Genomic DNA, 22335 nt, shown 5'->3' with positions numbered 1-22335 from the left:
GACTAAATACATTTCTCCTCCCTATCTTCATACAAACATTACAAAGGTCCTCCACACAAAAATTCTGCTCGGGAAACTGTTGTAAAAGTGTGAAGTAGAACTTTTAAACTACGTCAAATTAATTATTAACCTCCCCTTTGATCCATCACGGGTCAAAATAAAGTCATATTTGAACTCAAATCTCTTCCTGTGCCTGTCTAACACCACACAAATGTCCTCAGGTTTCAACACTTCCTCTGGACCATCATCAACACCCACACAGGTTAGTTAATCTGCTGTGATACACCTACAACAGTGCTGCAACTGCACTGAATTAAAAGATAAAGTGCAAAATATGAGACCTTTTAGATCAGATTAAAATATAAAAAAGTGCTCTGAAATATAAATATTGAGAGTACAACACAGACAATTACAGTGGTCAACACACTGTAACTTAAGAAAGCATGTGCAACTAGACAAAACACAAGCAATAGAAGCAAACACCGTCTGTAGCACAACACATGTACAACATTTAGGAATTTAGAAAAGCTGCAAGTGAGAGAAACACAACCAAATACAAGCTGCAAATTACAAAGAACACAAAGGTAAAGAATTGTGGAACAGTATATTTCTACTTGAATTGGTTTCCAGTAATGTACAAAAGATGTCTGAATAGCAGAGTCTGAATGTTAAACACACATCTTCTCATAATTTCCCTAAACCACTGATGTGTGTTCAACTTCATGAGTCACAAGCTGCAGCCTTCACAGTTCTTATAGTTGCTACTTACTGATCATGCAACTGTACTTTACACCCTCAAGAATATGTGTCCTACATACAGTATATGTACATGAACTCACTGTCAAACTAAAGTCAGAAAGATTTTATGATGCAGAAAATGTTCTTGGTCCATATTTTGGTCTTGTTTTAATTTTCAGAGCCAGGAGACAGAAAATGTCCTCAATGAACTGAGGAACGGTATGTACCAACTTATTACTAGTTGTTTCTAATTTGACGTGTTAATAATACAACCTCGTTTCCTAAAAAGTTGGGACGCTGTGTAAAATCTAAATAAAACAGAATGCAATGATTTACAAATCACATAAACACATATTTAACTGCAACTAGAACATAACATCAAATGCTGAAAGTGAATAATTCGGTTGTTTTATGAAAAATATAAAGTTATTTCTAATTTGATGCCAGGAACATGTCTCAAAAAGGTTGGGACAGTTGTCTTCACCACTGTTTTGCGTCACTTGCGAACTGAGGAGACATGTAAGGTGAAATGTTGTCCTATTTTTGACTGAGATTTCAGCAGTTTTACAGTTCGGGGTCTCATTGGTTTTAATTTTCATTTCACGATACGTAACATTTTTTAAATTGTTGACAGGTCCAGACTGAAGGCAGGTGTTTAGAACCCATACTCTTCTACTAGAGAGCCATATAGTTGAAATAGGTGAAAAATGCGGTTTGGAATAGTTTGCTGAATTAAGCAAGGCTTTCCCTAAAAGGGAAACATAAATATTGTTCAGCATTAATATCTACCTTCCCAGATGTGCAAGCTCTCCATGCTAGCTTTTTAATTGAGGGCTGACAACAAGCTGGGTGGTCCCTCTCCTCTTTAACACGGAGGATGTAGCGTCCATGATTTCCAAAAAGAATCTCAAATTTGAATTTACCAGACCACAGGACGGTTTTCCACTTCGCCTCGGTCCATCTAAATGAGCTCGGGCCCAAAGAGGGTAGATGGTTTTCATGGTGGAGTTTTAACCTGCATTTGTGGATGCAGCGATGAACCGTGTTCACAGACAATGATTTTCAGAAGTGTTTCTTAGCCCAGACTATGATTTCCACTAAAGAATTGTGTAATTTTTTTAATGCAGTGCTGCCTGAGGGCCCGAACATCACGGCCATTCAGTTTGGGTTTTCAGCCTTGTCCCTTGTGTTCAGAGATTTCTCCAGATTCTCTGAATGTTTTAATTATATTATGTTCCGTCGATGATGAAATCCCCAAATTATTTTAAATGAAATGAATCTTAAATTGTTGCACTCTTTTCCCACACAGTCTTTCACTGTCATGAATCTTTACTGCTAACTGTCACGCTTTCTTTTACTTCCTCACACCTTGTTTTGGTTTGTGTTTGAGTGTTCTTGCCGCTAGACTTTATTCAGAAATGCACATGAACCATGTCATGCCAGCCATTATTTTCTGTTACATCAGAATCAGGTTGTTTTTTAGAGAAGGACACAGCAGCCGTCACACAGTGAGAATTAGCTTCTAAATTATTGGCACTATGAAGATTACCGCTGGCTGTCTTTGGTCATCAAAGCTCCAAATTGTCCATCAGTGAACCAGCGATCAATGTCCCCTTTGGTCTATTTTGGACTGGATTCAAGTTTTGGTCCAAACATCTCATTGTGTGTCTTGCATGATTGTCAACTTTTGTACAAGAGAGTTGAACATCGCACAATGTAAAGCGTTGTTAACACTAGTATGTTCTTTCTCTGCAGCTGCTGAAACTTTCCAGAAGTACCTTCCTCTAATAACACACAACAACGAGATCAAAGAATTCTTCAATAATTTCATGGAAGAATATAAAGGTTTGTTGTACAGTGAAGAAATGACTTGTGGTTTTCAAAAGCCGTTAGTTAAGGCAATTCAAGCTGTATTTTAGTTCATTCTTCTGTATATATATATATATATATATATATATATATATATATATATATATATATATATGAGAGAGTACCATATACTTATCTACTTATAACCCTTCTGCTCTCAGTGGTTCAAAACGAGATGGGCTCAGCAGAAAAGAGGAGCAGAGGAGAGACAGGTGAAGTGACGATAATGTTATTACTCAAATGGATCACAACTACATTCTTTACATTACTGCAATAAAAGTGCAAAACAAGCAAGTAAGATTCAATTATTGAAATACAGGCATCAACTCAAAACGTCTGAAAATGTCAGTTTATTGTTTAAACACACCCAAATAGAAACTGGTGACTGGCGAGGGTGCTAAAGCTAGAAGCTCTTGTGCTCATCACGCTGATACAGCGACAAACACAGGAGGACAGGCTTTACTTTATTTTATGGTCAGAGAGGAAATGCTGCTGACTCTACAAGACAAGGTATTGGTAAAGTTAGGTGCAAATGTAAACACAAATCTACACTTTAACTCAACACAATCTTGTATATTACATGTGTGTGTGTGTGTGTGTGTGTGTGTGTGTGTGTGTGTGTGTGTGTGTGTGTGTGTGTAGTTTCTGGCAACAGATGTTGAATCCTTCTTTAAGTTTCTGTTCTATTGCTACTCATAGGAAGCTACAAGCAGTCGTCCAAGCATGGAGGTGAGTGTCTCAGCTGAAATTAACTTGCAATGATTCCATCTTTGTATTCCGTTAATTCTTTTTCCACTTTATTTTGTTTGCCGGGGCAAAGTTCAGATCCACACAGTCACCACAGGAGAAACCTTTGGGGCTGATGAAGCTCTGCTGTCCCAAGTGAAAAACTGTAAGCAGCTGCTGGTGGAGAACACAGACCAGCGTGGATGCCGAGTCATCATTCTTTTCTGTCCAATCACCAGCCGTGTTGGGTCAGACGTGGACTCAGCCATGAGTAGGATGTCAGGTAATACAAAGAGGCAACAAGAGACTGGAAAAGTTGTACAACGCAACAAAAAAAAAAGCACCTGGTGGAACATCTCAACTAATTAGGTTAATGAATTAATAATAACATTCAGTTTAAAAGGAGCATTCAGAGAGAAAGAGTTTCAGCAGTGAAGATGGTTTATATATATATATATATAAGCATGATCCAGAAACACTGACGCCTTCTCTGGACCGGAACTCATTTAAGATGGACTGAGGCGAAGTGGAAAACTGTCCTGTGGTCTGAGGAATCAAAATTTGAGATTATTTCTGGTAATCATGGAAACTGCATCCTAAAGAGCAGAAGCACCATCCAGCTTGTTATCAGTGCACAGTTCAAAAGACAACATCTATGATGATCCAGCCTGCACATCTGGCAAGGCACAAATACTGCTGAATGACAGATACAGGTTTTGGAGCAACATATGCTGCCAGTCAGCCTTTTTGTTTTTAGGGAAGATCTTTCTTTTTTCAGCAAAACGATGCCCAACCACATTCTGCACGTATTACAACAGCATGGCTTCCTAGTAGAAGAGTCCGGGTGCTAAACTGAACTGCCTGCAGTCCAGACCTCCATCAAATTCAAAAGGAGAAATTATTTTCCAAAAAACAATACAAAATATCTCAGACATGCATCTTCGCCATCACTGTGGGTTCTATTGGCACGAACGAACCACGAAGAGTCAAAGTCCAGTTTCGACGAGTTTATCACCAAGAAAAATAACTCGGATGATTGTGTGCTCGCCTGCCCAGCCTCCGAGCACACGTCCAACGTCCAACGTCCTTTCTACAGCCAACCTGCGGCCCAGTGTCCTCCAGGAGTCCTTTTCACTCTGGTGTCCTCCCAGGTGCTTCTATGTGGAGAGAGATGATCAGTGATTCCCTGCAGCTGTGTTCATTAAGCCTCTTCCAGGCACCGTTCCCTGAGCCACTCCCCCAATCAGTCCTTCCTGCAGCTGAGCCAAACCACGCCCCACTACCACAATCTCAGTTTCAACATTTGATTTGTCTCTGATCTTTGTTCAATGAAATATGGAATTACATGATTTGCAAATCAGCACATTCTGTTTTTATTTACATTTTAAAAAGCATTGCACGTTTTTTTAGGTCGTTTCCAGAGTATGTCCACATTAAACCAGATTAATTTGTAATCAGGCATTTAAAATACTGCAGTTGCTGTTGTTATCTGATTTGTGTTCATATTGATTTCTTGAAATAATAATGTTATCAGCTGAGGGTTACAATATGCTAATTCCTCTTCCTCTAATGTTGGACTGAGGGTCGACTTGATGCTACAGTGATTCACTGTTGCCTGTTGACATGCTGGGTGGTATGACAAGACGGGACAGGATGGCTATCTGGTTAGCATGCTAATTTCAGCAGACATCTGCGTAACACAAATCCTAGACATCTTTAACGTAACGTCAAAACTGCTATTTGTTCAGATTCTATAGATCATTGTCTTTAATTTCTGAACTTCTAAAACTAAAAACCTAACTTTCTGCACCTTTAAGGGGTTTCATGTTGTTCTGGTGTTGATGTTGTTTTTAGTTTTTTGTCCATGTATAAGCAGGTCATTTTAACATAAAAACTGCATTTTAAAATTCAGACAGCTTGATGACATTGTAGTAGTTAAACTGCGTTTCATAGAATAAAAAAAGTTCAAGTTTAGGATGATCACCTGTTCATCTTGTCAGGAAGTCCATCTCCATGTCTCATTCCTCTCATTTCTTCTGGTGTCAGCAGGTCCTAAAAAGATCATTCTGGTTCTGATGCATCACACACGGAACCACGACTATTCAACCTCTGGGATAAAGTGGTCTGACAAGTTTCTGAATGTTGTCTTGGATGTTGACGTTCTCTTCCACGAAACTGTGCCAGGACTATTGACATGTCCAAAAAACATGGAGGCAGTCCATCTAATACAAAACATGTTACTACAATACAGTCAGACACGGTTTCCATCCTGGTCACCATCCTGGTTTCCATCCTGGTTTCCATCCATGTCTTCCTCCAAGTGATGTTGACAATGACACAAGTGGTCTCTGGCTGTGAGGGGCGTCATTAAAGATGAAATGATAGAAACAAAAGAAAAGTATATACAAACAATCTAAACAGTCTGAATAATAACCATATTCATGTATATAATGTGTAGTTGAATGTCACCACAACACACCTGAATTAAAATGTGTTATTATAACACAGAACTTGACTTGAAATAAAAGTCTCATTGGGATTAATAATGAAATATATTATGAAATAAAAATAAAACTTCTAATTGCTGTAAAGTGTTCTTATTAATATGTATGATGAAATAACATTTCAAAATAACAACATGAGTCTTCAGTCTTATTTTCCTTTGTCCCCATCAAACCCATCAAATTTACACAAATAATAAATGGATTACAGTAAAATGCTGCGTGGTGCGGTTGTTTGGACATTTAGAGTGTTTGAGGTCTTTGTTAACAACTATAACTCCTGCTTGATAACACTGTATAACAGTTGTACGTATGGACACATGGACCTACAGTAAAAGTAAGACAACCACAGAATAATCTACTCTATTAAGGAAGTATGTGCTCAATTACAATAAAACAATAACAATAAAAACAGGATCAGCTTCATGCTGAAAGTAGCTGGCCAATAAAAATGTGAATTTGAAAACAGCCAAGGTGAGAGTATCAGTTAAACTAATTTGATGAGACGGGTAATGTGAAGGTGAAGAGCTGAAGGTGAACCGTAAATTCAATGAAAACGCAAGATCAAAATCAGAAAATCAAAAACTGTCTTTACTGAGAATCCATTAAAGGTATGAAAGAAAATGAATAATAAAGTACCGAGGGTGGGTTTAAGTTTGAATAAAGTTTTGGCAGTTTTCTTTCTTTTATTAAGTGATGATTGTACCATTAGATTGTATGTAAGTATGGATCCAATAGTGGACCGACAAAAACGTGTCGATCGGTTAGGCCTATAGTTATAGAAGTTATAGCTTGCTGATCTCTGTTCATAGCAGCAAGGAAACATCCAGAGCAAAACCATGAATCAAAACCATTTGGAACATGTTTGGTGCAGTTTGTGTTGTTGTTAGCCACACTGAAGATCCGTTTTGAATTTTCTGAATAAGGTCAGTACGCCTGGTTCGTTTGCTACATAAAATAGGCTCATGTTTGACATGTAATAAGAAGCTTTTTAAGCTTGTCACATACAGGTATTCAAGCTACTTTAGTTTGGATCACCTCATTGGACATCTAACAAGTGATTGCAGTCACCTGAACACCCTTCAGGCAGGAAACAGAGTTCACCCCACCCCAACCTTTATTTTAGTTTATTTTTTACACGTCAGATTTGTTGAGGCAATTACGTGTTTTAATCTGCTAAATTAGTGGTAACTACAGCTGTTGAGGAACATGTTGCAGTCTGTGACGTAGAGAGAAAATGTGAAGAAAAGTCTGGGTAGGAGAAACTTGTCAGTTGTGTTGCGCTGCAGACCTGAGTCAAACTCCAGATTTCTCATTTATAAAGTTGTGCATCAGATCTAAACAGGTTTACATCCACATAAAAATAGCAAAGTGTACACGTGCACATCTTCACACAAATGTCCCTTAAAAAAAATCAACTTAAGTGTGCACTTTCGAGAGCATCATACCCCATCCACTACCTTACCACCATCAATCCAACATTGTTGATGCATATCTTTCACAAATATCAATGTATCTGCTGTTTTTATGGAGAAATGTATCAATGCTTAAGATTAAAGGTGTCACAATACAGTAGTACCAATGATAACCGTTATACTAAAGAAAGAAAATATTGACATCATGTTAATAAAGACACATAGGTTAATAGCATAAATATTCTAGTAGCTAGAAAAGAAGAGAAAAGCCGACATGGCGAGTGCATGTTAGGCTGAAGCAACACAATATAGTTGGACAACTTCATGGCATGTGACTTTATTTTGAGTGTAATTTGCCAAAATGAAAGGAGACCAAAAACACAAACTAATGTAAAAAGGAGCTTGTCAGCTCCCAAACACAAACTCCACCCTCGTTTGGATAGTCTGAGACTTACACCACCAAGCTACACCACACAAACCCCCCAGCAGCCATGTTTTTTCTCCTAACACCAACCATGTTTTTTTTGTCACTAACACCAACCATGTGCTTTTTTAGTGATTCCAGCCACATGTTTTATCTATAAGTTTCATTTTGTTGTAAATCACATGGCTCTTGGAGTAGGTTTAATTTCCGTCCACTACAGGGAAAACGTGTAACTGTCACGCATAGACAGTCCAAAGCGTGTCTATTTCACGTTTTGTCGTCGTGGAGCGGCGTGTCTATTCCACGTTTTGCTGTGACACCGGGTTGTTTTTTCTCACCGCCAAGTGTCAAAGACAAGCTTTCATTTAGTGGACGGGCTTGTGTACTTCACACGTCCCTCACTGCTGTGATACTGGGCTGCAGAGCTAAGACACATTTAGTGACTGTAAGGGCATGTGTTTATATTGTAAGTCGAGAACTGCAAATACCTCCATCGGCATCTGAAACACAGACTGCCTGAAAAAACACAAACATGTACTCAAGAATCAGGTGTTTATTATTGTTTTTTTTATTTCAAACAGGTCTGTGACAAATCCCCTGTTATATTCATTCCCCTGCGTGTCAGGGCTCTACAGAAATGACTTTCTGGTGAGTCATTGAACTGAGCTGGGGGTGTAATAACTTCTGAAAGAAGAGCTGCTGGGTGCCGCTGAGCTCATTTTAACTCTAACCCAAATGGCAAAAATGTAAAATGGCCGTGTGCTGCGCTGCCCTGCATGCTGAACAGCTGTGACAGAGAGCCAGCGAGGAGGGAAGCAATTGCGACCACTAACTCACAAACTTCACAGCCATGTGCATGATAGGTACTGATATAGAAAGACTATTTCTGGAACCCCTGGCCTGAGGCACGCCTTAGAAAAGATTTCTTTTCTTTCTCTATTTTTCCTCCTAAAAGTCACCGGTAGGAATAACAGAGATGTTGAAATATGGACTCCCTCAACTTTTCTGCTGTTGTTTAAACCCACCACATCATTATGACAAATGACCCCGAGAGCAGACATGGAACTGTGGAGTGAAAGAAGATTTATTCAACAGTTGAATCGGTCATTATGTTGTAGATGCAGAGTTGATTTGAGTCCAGGAGTTCGGATGCAGAGTAAAAGTGAGTCGGAGAGTGGGCCGGCTGGCTGGATTTACTATGGTTAGTATGCGGCGGTGCAAGTAAGTGTGTATGAGTGTAGGTGTGTGTGTGTGAATGTGTGTGTCTGTATATTGGCTAATACAGAGTCCAGGGGTGAAAGCTGTGAGTGTGGGGAGGCAGACAGCTCGGGGCCCAACTCCAAATTCAACCCTGAATCCTAAACAATCACTGATTTAACTGAGGTCACTGCTGTAGTGTTTTAGTGTTTGAGTTAATGAGGGCTGAAATGGTATTAAAGGCAAAACAGGACACTCCATCACAACATCACATGCTGCTCACATCGCTATTGGAAACAAAAGAAAACACCACACCTCCAAATATGTGTGTGTTCAATGTTTATATGTATTAGCAAATTACCAAAACTCAGTAAAGCCATTGAGTAAACCCAATGGAGATGTTTGATATAGAATTCAAACAACTTTACAAACATGCATTAATAACCACAGCAGCAGCAGGTTCTGTCACTTCCAGATAACATCATCAATGCTTGGTTTGTTAGCATTTTGTGCACGGCGGGACAACCACGTTTAATGCATCACCAATTTTACAATGAACTGTGGGTAACACCATCCAACCACTGCTGCTGAGTGAGAAGCTGCGGGTGGTGGGGGTGGACACGTCCACCGTCTCCTGGATCAATGACTACCTGACAGGCAGACCACAGTTTGTCCGTCTGGGCAGTGTGCTGTCTGATACGGTGGTCAGTGGTACTGGAGCTCCTCAGGGAACTGTTCTGTCTCCTTCCTGTTCACCTTATACACAACTGACTTCCAGTACAACTCAGAGTCAAGACATCTGCAGAAGTTCTGTGATGACTCTGCAGTGGTCGGGTGTATAAGGGATGGACGGGAGGAGGAGTACAGGGCAGTAGTGGAGGACTTTGTGGAGTGGGCAGGAAGAAATCAGCTGCTCCTGAACGTGGCCAAGACCAGAGAGATGGTGGTCGACTTCAGGAGGAAGACGATGGCTCCACAACCGCTGAGAGTTCCGGGAGAGGAGGTGGACATGGTGGAGGAGTACAAGTACCTGGTGTCTCCATGACAACAGACTGAACTGGAAGACCAACATCAACGCTGTCTACAAGAAGGGGATGAGTCGACTCTTTTTCTTGAGGAAACTTCGATCCTTCAATGTGTGCAGCATGATGCTGGAGATGTTCTACCAGTCTGTTGTGGCCAGTGCTTTGTACTTCACTGTGGTCTGCTGGGGGAGCAGCATTGGAGCCGGAGACACCAACAGACTTAACAAGCTGGTTAAGAAGGCCGGCTCCATCATCGGCTACAAACTAGATAGTCTGGAAAAGGTGGTGGAGAGGAGGACGCTGATCAAACTATTGTCCATCTTGGATAATCCTGTCCACCCTCTCAACCACCTGCTGCAGGGACAGCGGAGCACTTTCTCTAAAAGATTCCTCCAGCTCCGCTGTCACAAGGACAGATACAGGAGATCATTCCTGCCCACTGCCATAAGACTTTACAATAACTCACCTCTGGCAAAATCCATCACAGTACAAAAACACTGTTGACTGTGTTTCTTGGTTGCTTGTATATTGTATGTATATTATATATATAGATATATACTGTACCGTATGTATATATATATATATATATATGTTGACTGTGTTTATTGGTTTGTTGTATATAATATATATAGATATTTAATGTACTGTATATATACTGTATGTACTGTGCATTTTATATTTATATTTTTTATTTTATTGCTTTTCTATTATATTATTCTATTCTATTATTATTTTATTCTATTGTTTCTATTATTGCTCCTGTATGTATGCTGCTGTGGCGAAAAAAATTTCCCCTCGGGGATTAATAAAGTATATACCTACCTACCTACCTAATTCCTGAAGTCAAACTCTGCAGAAATGCAGATTTACAGAAAGGGTACTTTAAACCCTCACGGACTTACCGGGAATGTGACTCTAAGTCTGTGAAGGTGGACACTGGGATTGGGTCCACGTTGAGCTAAAGAGGGGGAGTGTGTGTGTGTGTGTGTGTGTGTGTGTGTGTGTGTGTGTGTGTGTGTGTGTGTGTGTGTGTGTGTGTGTGTGTGTGTGTGTGTGTGTGTGTGTGTGTGTGTGTGTGTGTGTGTGTGTGTGTGTGTGTGTGTGTGTGAGTGTGAGTGTGTGTAGGTTGAGCAGCAAGCTAGAGCTCCAGAGCAGAAGAGGGAGATGAGTGCACGGGCAGTGTGCAGCCACGTGACAGAGGAAGAAGCCGAAGAGCAGGTGAGTTTGTGGGTTTGAGGTGCAGAGTGCGGCTGAAGTGCCGGTCAGGACGAGAGCCGAGTCAAGCGCTGATGAAGTGGAGCAACTGAAGAGTTTCCCTGGAGGTTAGAAACAGTGGAGGTCAAAGGCTGAAAGCCGTAGACAACCACCGCTCCTGTGGGCTCAGGTTTGATGGAGCAGGGGTTCAGGACTCGCTGACGAGGAACGGGGAACAGGTGGCTGACAGGGGACTGGCACGACGGACACCAACTGGAAACGAGCCGAGAACACGGGGATCAAAATTGACATTGATATGATTTGGCAGGAATCAGAACGTCCAACTTCAGGAGTTCCGGGCCTTAGTACCACTGATGGAACGACCTGATGGAGATGAAGCAGGAGACCGGGGTCGATATGCTGTTAGCACGTGATTAGTGGAACGATGTTCAGCTGCACCGGCCGCCTGGAAGATTGAGCCAAGGAGGAGCCTGCAAGAGGGCACGGCACACTCACGGCCCACAACAACAACAACAGACCCACAGAGCACAGACACGGCGAGGAGACAAAACACAAATGGGGAAAGGAACTGGAAAAACAGCAAGAAAAACAGGAATCCTCACACATGTGTACAAGCCTCCCCAACAGGTCACAGGAGAAGAAAACATGTTGATGTCCAAATCTGTTCCTTAATAAAAAGAATAGTTCTGGTTTATTTCAACCTTGCTTACTTCCTATTAATATTTCCTCAGAGCCCCAAAATTAAAGACCCATCAGTTTATAAAATTCAGATTATAACATACTTGCCAAAATATTAGCTATCAGATAAAAAAACCATCATCTCAACCATCATTGTCTCTCTCAAGCTCATGGTTTACCGGACAGGGACATTATCTTTCAGTGAGATACACAGGCAACAACATGTGTAGCACAAGAGGATTTTTACTTTGGATTTCAACAAAGCATTTGACTGGCTAGATAGTTTCTTATAAGCAACATGGGAAAAATTTGGTTTTGGAAACAAATTCATCCGATGGATCAAACTGCTTTATAATATTTCAATAATTCAGGTGAAATGCAACAGCTCACTTAACGATCTCATCACTGTCAGCAGGTCCTTTAAGCAATGTTGCTTAATTAGCCCCCGCCGCCGTGATTCAGAACAACCGGAGCATCAGAGTCGTCGGAGCACCTAATGGTAGAGCTTTAAAGATGTTTTAATACACTGACAACACCAATCGGTGCGCTGAGTATCTACACTATGCTAAAGGATGTGGAGTTGTACTGCAGTGTGTGTCCTGAAGGACTGGAGGGTCAGGTGTTGCTCAGCCCCCACCTGAACTCGGACACCCCCCAAGACTCACCTCAAATCAACACACAGAGACGTGTAAAGCAAAATAAGGATGGACAGGGACGTGGCTTCGAGTCAAAACATACAAATAGTTTATTTAAAAAGCCGTTAATATTAAAAACAGCATCAACAATCAGATAAGATACAAATCAAATTAAAACTGCAAGCAGTGATGTACAGGCCCTCGCACTCCAGCACGCCGCCTCCCCGAAGCCGCCTCCCCGACGTGCATGGCGCAAGGGACCTCATATCCCCACTTAAAGTTGCTATTTTTTAGTGATGTTACGAGGTGTGCCGACGCTTCGAAGCGTGTGTCCAGTAACGGAGGGGGCGTTTCCTCGAAGTGCGTGTCGAGGCTTGCTTCATTTAGGGGAGGAGCCAAAAATGATGACGTCCGAAGCCTCGCTGCCGGCTGTACCACGTGACTGCTTCGGGAAGTGGTTCAGATTTTGCCGGGAGGTTTGACAGCAATATAAACCTCTCAGGCTCCATTCAAAATGTGGGTTGTTGGTGGAGAGTTGAGGTCAGTTGAGAGTTTGGATAGTTTGGAGAGTTTAGAGAGAGAGAGAGAGAGAGAGAGAGAGAGAGAGAGAGAGAGAGAGAGAGAGAGAGAGAGAGAGAGAGAGTTAGAGAGAGAGAGATAGTTTGGAGATTTAGGAGAGTGAGGAGAGAAGGAGGTGATAAGATGGAGCCAGCTGGGAAGAGGAGGATTTCCCCTGTATGGGAACACTTTGATTTGATAACTCCTAATAAGCTAAATCTAACTCTATTTCAGACACATTAGGTTTGCTTATCAAGAACTGTATTTTTCACAGTTTCTTATTTAATTCAAAGGTGAGGTGTTTATTGTGCTCCAAGGAGTTGGGGTACAATAACAACACCTGATCCATGCTGAGGCGTTACCGTGCCTTGCATGAGAATAAGGAGGAAACTGGAGCTTCACCCAGCCAAGGTAAGTCATTACAATATTACAAATGCACCATCACAATTTTTCCCTGTTCACTTTTGTTTATTGTGCAAATAAAGACAGGTAACAGACTCTGTGTTTATTCTCTTTGAACCAGCCACCAGAAAACCAGAGCTGGATGAAGCCCTCGTCTCCATGATAGTGAAGGACACACAGCCCTTCAGTATTGTGGATGATGTTGGATTCAGGGCATTTGTGTCCAAACTGGATCCTAATTATGTTCTCCCTACAAGGCAGGTATGTATGGGTGCATGCATGAAACAAATGAGTACTTTATTGTGTCTCACAGTTCAGCACTATATATTTTTTCCTTTAGGCTCTGAAGGCCATGGTGGAGGCCAAGTATGAGTCAGCTAAGGAGAAGGAGAAGGCTAAAGTGGAAAGGTGGCTGCTGTTAGCCTTACTTCTGACATGTGGACATCCACAAAACCAAAAACTGTTGAGAAACTCTTATTTCTGAATAAAAATGAATAAAATGTCCCCTGTCCTGTACATCATTGTCCAAGTTCCACAAGCATATTCAGTCCCCTCTTCCTAGTTCCACAAGCACTTCCACTGTCCTCTGCCTGCTTAAGCCCATGACATTTTCCTAAAGTGACAGAAAAACATGATTACACAACCTGCCATATCATATGATACTACCATTTTGGGAAAATTTACACACAGAATACATTCAAAAAATATTTTATTATGCACATATGTGATAATTTATGTACAGAAATTATTTGGTCATACATTTTTGTAATTCATAGTCATTCCCAACAGCCATAACAGACACAAACATTCAATGCATCACATTATGTGGTTCAGATCCAGCTGCCTGTCATTATACACTTGGCCAGTAGGTGGTTTCGTGTGCACATGAAGCTTCGAGAAATGAACCCTTTCTGGAACCAATTGGCTGAAGTGGTTCGATGCCTCATGAGGCTTCATCTCACCATCACTACTATTTTTGTCTCGTCTCCTGTCTCCAGCAGGAGGCGCTGGCGAGCCGTTTGGCCACGCCCACTCGCAAAACACATCAGATGTATCGTCTCACCACGCCAGAAGTATGTCACACGTTTCATGAGGTTTCAAGCGTCCATTGACCTCAAACATCAACTTCCTGTGTTACGGCAAGATTCTTTGAGGGAAGCTGAGAGAAGGAGGAGGTGAAAGAGGAAGGTTTGTTTCACACACACACATTTCCTTTTTAACAGCATCGTGTCAGTGTGATCAGTGTGTGTAGCAGCAGCACCTCCTCCTCATCATCATCATCATCATCATCATCATCACCACCACCTGCAGCATCTCCGGCCGCCTTGCAACACCGAGTTTTATTTTAAATATTCTGACTAACACTTCTGATGTTTTTACTTTCATCTCCAAGTATTTGTTTCTCTCTGTGACTGTTTTTTTTAAAATTATTATTATAAATGTTTGGATTCTCCGGTTTTCAGCAGTAGTTTGTGTTTTTCAGTCGTAGACGGAGTCTGTGGAAACTCGTCCGATTCATCAGATAAGATAAGGTGCATTCCTTTAAACACGTTCCCTTCGATCTATTTTTAAATCTCAAAATGTTTTACTTCATTACTTAAACATCACTCGCGACTCCACTAGAATTAGAAATTTTTCTCTGGGAGACATATGTGTATCCACTTTCATGAGTTTTTGAATATGATAAAGCCTCCAAAAAGGAAAATCACTTTATGTAAGAATAACAAGAAAAGGAAGAATTAAAACTGTAAGCAGTGATGTACGGGCCCTCGCACTCCGGCGCACCGCCTCCTCCCCAAAGCCGTCTCCCCGACATGCAGCGCGCGAGGGACCGCGTATCCCCGCTTAAAGTTGCTATTTTTGTCTCGTTTCCTGTCTCCAGCAGGGGGCGCTGGCGAGCCGTTTGGCCACGCCGACTCACAAAAGACATCAAATGTATCGTCTCACCACACCGGATGTATGTCACACGTTTCGTGAGGTTTCAAGCATCCTTTGACCTTAAACATTGTTTGGCCGCGCCAACTCGCGACTCCACTAGAATTAGAAATTTTTCGCTGGGAGACAAATGTGTATCCACTTTCATGAGTTTTTGAATATGATAAAGCCTCCAAAAAGAAAAATCACTTTACACAAGGAGAAGAAGAAAAAGGAAGAACAGTTTTATGAAATACAACAAGGCTTTCGCACCGATTCTCGGTGCTCGGGCCCGAATAATTACTGAGCCTGGAACCGACCAGAGCTGCACCAATAAAACAGGAGTGCATCTGAACAAGATGCACAATGTTTATCGCTTGAAGGAGTTAATGTCTGTCTGTTTGTGTGTGGGGCGGCGGGGGGGGGGGTGTTCTGTGTAGGTGAATGGTGCATGAAGAGTCTTTGAACTTTTATATCAAAGTCAAGCTCACGTTTGATCTCAGTACAAAAAAGCACACATGTGAGATGATGCCAAGAGAACCACTTGATCTCTGGACTCATGTTTACATGTGATCACATACATTTACATATGAATATAGAAGCACATGAAGATGCACACACACAGAAATCAAAGTAAAGTAACCTGAAAAAAGTATTTACCATCATAATTTTGTAACAATAACTGCATTTTTTTGCCAAATTGAAGCAGAAACCAGATGACACTATTAATCACCTATTAAGTTATAAAGGAAAACCTAATTAAAAGCAGTTGCTGTCATGAGGTGTTGTTTACCAGGATCCAAATGCAGGCTCACAGACTTAAGTATCGGTTCCAAAATAGTCTTTATTGCAATAAACAAAAAACAAACAAACAAACAAAAGGGTGGCACCTATCGTGTCCACTTGCTTCCAGTTGGGAGGGCAACTCGACCGATAGATCCGGGGAGACACGGCTGGCAGGACAGCCGGCAGACCAGCGGACAGGACCGCTGGAAGAAACAGAGTCAATAATTCTCCGAGACGGGAGGGCAACTCCACCGACTGGTGACTCTGACAGGAGCTCCGCAGGAGGAACAGAAGCCGGAGGAAGCCGGAACAGGACGGATGGAGAACAGACAGAGGACAGACTGGTGACTGAGGGGACACAAGAGGAGAGGTGATCGGGGGGGCAAAACAGGAAAACCGGACTCCTGACAGTTGCTTATTTTTACATCCAGCAGTTTACAGAAGAACATGAAGATTTATTTTGGTAGTCATGACAATATCTTTATTTATAAAGCACTTATCAACAGAAAGTTACAAAGTGCTTCACATGGCAAGCAAGGTTCAAATAAAACACAACATAAAAACACATTAATCATGGAGATAAGACAATAGAAAATATATATATACAACAATAACAAGTTGATTTAGATGAGAACAGTAAAGGCAGTAAAGTAAGTTTTCAGAAGCCAATGACTCAGCCTGTCATGCTTCCTCAACCAGGTTGGTGAACGGTGTCAGGGCTCCACAGAGAGTCAGGATCAGGTAGAAGTCCCCTTCCCAAAGGTCTCAACTGGGTCAATTATTAGTACCGTTTGTCTCCACGTGATGATTCCCAGCTGCAGAAGTCCTGCAGTCACTCTCTTTTAGTTCTATTTTTGGTCTCCAACATCTCCTGAAAGAAATATCTGTCATTTTAACTACAAAATATTCCACTATGAGGATGGATCAATAAATTCCAGGACTACTTCTGTTGCATGCAAACAGTGCACAGCACGGTGACATACACAAAGAAGGCAAAAGTTACAACCTCTGTGAGTAAGTATGTCAAGTTTTATGGCTTCATCGACATCAACACCTACGTTGCAAAATTTGAAGTGACCACTGGTTCAGCACATCCATGGCCTCTCCATCCACCTGAAACTAGACAAGAGAACACACTTGAAATTTTCTGTCAAATTTTGGGAAACAGAGAGAGGTTGCAGAAAGCCAGATCTGGTTCGTGTAGGTGGATGTCAAAGAAAACCCACCTGGTTGCTCCTGACCTTCTTTGGTCTTCTTTGTTCTTGACAGCAACGTCCCGCCCCTCTTGAGAGGTGAATGTCACTCACAACACCTCTCCAGGCTCATTGCTTAATTGTCGTACATTTTCTGAAGCATTTCAAGGGTCTCTGTCGACTATTTCCTGACTTGTAACTCAGGTGCTGATGTTGATCAAGCAACTAAACTTGGAATTAGTACTCATTATTTTCAAAAAAGGTTATACCTTCCCAATGCTTTGCACACTTCTCAGCGTGGCGAACTGTTCACATGCAACAGGGGAAGTCTTTTCGATTCTCCCTCGTAGTGCAGGGAACAAACATAGGATGTGGAATTAAAGCCATTTATGCTTCATTGTAATTCAGCTGTGGGCTGCAACGCGTTGATGCTGTAGTGTATATGTTGTCCTGTTTTTGAACGTGAACACTATTTGTACAAACTAATTCATAGGTAATCCATGTACAACACTGCCTGTCAGCCATACGTCATGTTCAAGCAGCAACCATCAGTGATGTCACCGTTGGTTTGTGAACGCTGTGATGAAGCCTCAAGTTCAGATTTCAGCCCTTAGTGACCATATTTGGACAAGCTGGAGGGGAGCAAGCGGGGGATCTGACTCCATCTGATTTGAAACCCGACGATACTACGTCCCGCCCACCGACAGCCGTAACCTGACTGCACCACAGGCCTGTCAATCAAACAGACACGCCCCCCCAAAACACAGCATTTTGAAGCTTATTTTCTAATTAATGAAGGGATTTATTTTCAGATGGACTGTCATAAAACTAATACGGAGTGACTTTAGCTAGCAAAACCAAAATAAGTCGTGGAGAAATGTTATTGACTTTGAATTTAATGAGAAATTGAATGGAAGTCTACGTCCACTTTTATACACAGTCTGTGGTTATGTTATGTAGTCATTGTCTAAAGAGGACTTCAAACTTTTTTCTTCTGCACTCAGTCTTGAAACTTGGAGAAAGATTCTCATTTCCAACACAGAAAGGATGTTTACTTTTCTGAATGGATTAAATTGACCAACAACCTGCCGCCACCTCCGCCCACCCTGCTCACTGAGGCTGACCGGCCTTATCATCAGCTAAGGAAATGAACTGGCAGCTGCGGCAGCACAGCTCCTGTAAACTCTGAACCTTATCAGAGTGAGTCAGCTGTGCGCAAACAGACTGTCCGTATTCACACTGCAGGACCTCCATCACTGTCTGCTGTCAGGTGGAGATACTGAGGAGGAGGAGGGGAGTGAGTCTGGACAACAGAGATGAAGCAGAGATGGAACAAAACTCTTTATAGTGTTATTGGGAGCTAATAAAACTGTCAATTTGGTGTGAGGCTCATTATTTTCAGGCCAAATCAGTTCAGATGTTGAAATTAGAACTGGCTCACATCAGAAGTTTGCTGCTGACGAAGAACACTGTTCAAATTAGTTCACAGGCTTATCTGAAGAAGACATATACACCCTCCTTACTTAGATTTAGTTTACACCTATGCAGAAGATATGGGATTATATACACAAACAACAACAAGAAAATGTGAAAGGAAGTTTGTTTGGGGTACTTTCCAAGACATAGCTTACTCCTGCAACTTGAGCTGCATATTTTACAGCTGTCATTAGAGCTGGCGTCGGGTTTGGCCGAATGGACTGAAAAGTAACCCGTTTCTCATAAAAGGAACTTCACTCTAATTTAAAGAGGTTTTTTTTTAAAGGCTGCAAAGAGAAAAATCATCTTTTCTGGTGTTTTTTTCTTTTTGTGTGTGTCATTCCCTGTGTCTGGTTTGGTGAGCCGTGTGCTTGTGTTTTGGTTTGTGTGTTGTGGGTCTGGGCTCTGCTCTTCCCTTCTCCAGGCTCCTCCCTGATCCACTCCTCCGGGCAGCTGATCCACAGGGTCTCTGCATCCCACTAATCATCTCCTGGCAGCACATGAACCTGGTCTTCTACTTTATCTCATTCCGTCAGTTACCTTGGTACAACGACTTAAGATAGACGTGTATTTGCTTTGAAGTGGTTGCCCGTCCTGCGTCTGTTTGGAGTGTCGGTTGTGCACGTCCTCAGCCCTTAGACCGCTTCTCTTGTAGGTTTTGTTTGCACTTCCTCCGTCAAGTCTGATCTCTGGTTCTCTCTGCTCCGATGTAGTCGGTGTTTGTGCCAGCCAGCCAGCCAGCCGGCCGTCATATTTCCTGAATGTAACCTGGTCTTGACTCTGATGATTCACCGGGTCCTATCCTGCGTTGATCTTTGGAGTCAGCGGAAGTCAGTATCTCGGCAAAGCTTCGGTTTCCAGACCACCAGCTCACTCACCTTTCTCTCCAGCTCGGACACGTCATCAATAACCCACATTCACTCTGATTCCCTCAAGTTAGAAACTTGCCCGAATCTCCCACGCTCACCTTTGGATTCAAACGGTCTCCAGAGAACATCAAACCTGCTTTTAAACTACAACACATTGTTACAGATGAAATGAGTGCTTTCCAGCCTTTTTTGTCTTCTGATACAAACAGCACTGTGTAGTCACACTTTCATATGTTTGTAAGGTTTTTTCTTTACAGTTCAAGCAAATGCCGAGTTTTCCCTCTAAACTTATCTCATTTCAGGAAATGTCCAAATGATCCATCATCTCGGAAAAAATCAAAGGTTCGAGGAAAAAGTCCCAAAAACTCATGAATCTGCTGTTATAAAACTGGACATAAAGTCGTTCAAACCAGCTCCAACTACAGCAGCTCCAACAGTAACATGCTGCCAACACACTGATCCTTCACTATTAATAATCTAATGATGTATATATCAGTGAGAGGGAGCAAACCAGGACTTTTAATTTAATATTTGAACTACACTCTGCTGCTTCTGCACTTTTACCGTTCATTCAGGACTTTTACTTGTCACGCAGTTTAACTTTGCTGTATTGGTAGTAAAGTACAGGACCTGATTTCCTCCACCACTGGTGCCTAATTATTAGCATACAGTTAAATTCAAGGAGAATGTGCTAATGTTGGGGCCGAAGAGGAGGCGGGACTTGGATACCATGTCTGTCGGCCACGGTCACTACTGCACACACACGTCTGCAATATTTTCGCCTGTCTTTATACACACTCTATGATTACAAATAAATTCCTGTATTGGTTAGTGTGTATACTTTAAATAAAAATCGCCAAACTCTTGTCTCATGTGGATCTCTGTGACAACACAGGACTGAGACATGTTAATAAAAACAGTATCTCTGTACACACCGGTTTTCCTGAGTCGACTAGAAGAATGTTTTTACATTTTAACTTCAGTAAGACGAGCAGCTGTAAACCCCTCTGGAGTCTGTCTGCTCATCAGAGAACTCAGCCTGTTTTATTTACAACAACATAGTTTTATTTATTTATCATGGAGATATAAGCTGAGCTCGGGGATTTACAGGCAGACCTAGACTTTCAATAAAAAGGACAAAAATAAGTGAAAAGACTAAGAAGCAATGCCGTCCTGCTGTATAAAATCTTTACATTTTTCCATTCAATTTCATTTACATACCACCAAATTACAACACAAGTCATCTCAGGGCGCTTTGCATCATAAGATCACGACCTCAGAGAAACAGTGGGAAGGAAAAACTCCCTTTTAACAGATCAAACTTAGAGGTGGGCGGCCATCTGCCTCAACCAGCTGGTGAAGGGGGAGCAGAGAGAGAAAAGAACAGCATAGACAGACTAACAAACACTAAACACTGAGCAGATTGGTGGGACCAGTTTTGAAACATGCAGCTGCGGAGCCAGAGATAATCAGAAAGGTACAGGGAGAGAGAAAACACATAGTTAATGGCATACAATAGTTGCATATAAATTCACGGAGAGAGAAAGAGAAACTAGAAGAGCGGTGCATCATGGGAGGTCCTCCAGCAGCTGAGGCCTACAGCAGTATAACTAAAGGATGGTTCAGTGTCACCTGAGACGGCCCGAGAGTTTTTAATCCTCATCTTAGAAGTAGAGAGGAGCTGCTTCTACGGAGGGAAAAAAAAATGTTTTCCACATTGGAGACGTGATCACATGTATGATACATGTTTACACATGTTGCAACATATGATGACACAGGACATACATTATATGTGGAGAAGTTTTCACAGGGGAATCTACATTGGCTTCACACATCACACCAATAAAATGTTCCAAAACCACATGTTTCACATGTGCAAAATACACGTCTTACATGTTCACAATCACGTGTGTCATATGGTCACGTCATCATAAGTTGTTTTTTCTTAAGGGGCCTAAAAGCTGAAAGCTCCGCCTTCCATTCTACTTTTGGAAACTGTAGGAATCACAGGTAAGCCTGAACTTTAAAAATGAAGTGCTCGACTGAGATAGCAGGTTACTATGAAGTCTTTAAGATATGAGGGAGCCTCATCACGAAGGACTTTTTATGTAAGGATGAGGATTTTAAATTCCAGTCTTGATTTTAAAAGGACCTGGCGAAAATAGAAATATGATCTCTCTTCTTGTCAGTATTCTCGGTGCAGCGTTTTGGATCACTTGGAGAGTTTTCAGAGTTACCGACACATTTCAGTAATCAGGAATCAAAATGATCCAGACCAGAAGTAACAGATGCATGGACTGTTTTCTTATTATCATTTTTTAACAGGCCAGAACTGTTAAATAAAAATAATTTCAGGGATTATAACTTGAAGGTTTTGTAATTGTTCTTAAACTTTTAGTTCATGACAGCTTTTTAAAATTGCCTTTTTAAAATTGACAAAATGAGACATGACACCTGAGCACAAAGATACATCCTAGCACAGTTAAGGATAGATTAAAAAAGATGTCTCCCTGTTCTTCCCAAGTTACTGCAACAAAGCGAGTACCAACCAGCCAGCGGCATTATATCAGGTTGTGAGCGAGAGCAGAGTCATCATCAGCTGCTGCTGCTGAGAGAAGAAGTGGGAGTCTGAATGTGATCCATGTTGACACTTTAAAAAAGGTTTCAAATGTCAGTGGCAGAGGAAACACGTGTTAACTAGTGACATCACCATG

The 22335-nt window shown here is 41.6% G+C and overlaps 1 long non-coding RNA gene across 1 annotated transcript; it reads left to right on the top strand.

The window, feature by feature from the left end:
• The first annotated feature begins 2084 nt into the window (after window positions 1-2084).
• LOC138633713 (uncharacterized) lies at window positions 2085-5586 on the top strand. The gene is made up of 5 exons (XR_011311906.1): window positions 2085-2583; window positions 2769-2819; window positions 3307-3336; window positions 3428-3616; window positions 5383-5586. It is a non-coding gene; the product is annotated as an uncharacterized lncRNA (long non-coding RNA).
• Window positions 5587-22335: the final 16749 nt, after the last annotated feature.

The sequence above is a fragment of the Brachyistius frenatus genome, unplaced genomic scaffold, assembly GCF_029030835.1.
Source record: "Brachyistius frenatus isolate BFR_SWC_R1_liver_20210118 unplaced genomic scaffold, ASM2903083v1 Contig_232, whole genome shotgun sequence".
Taxonomy (NCBI): domain Eukaryota; kingdom Metazoa; phylum Chordata; class Actinopteri; family Embiotocidae; genus Brachyistius; species Brachyistius frenatus.
The sequence above is the reverse complement of the archived record's forward strand: the minus strand, read 5'-3'. Positions and strand labels throughout refer to the sequence as shown.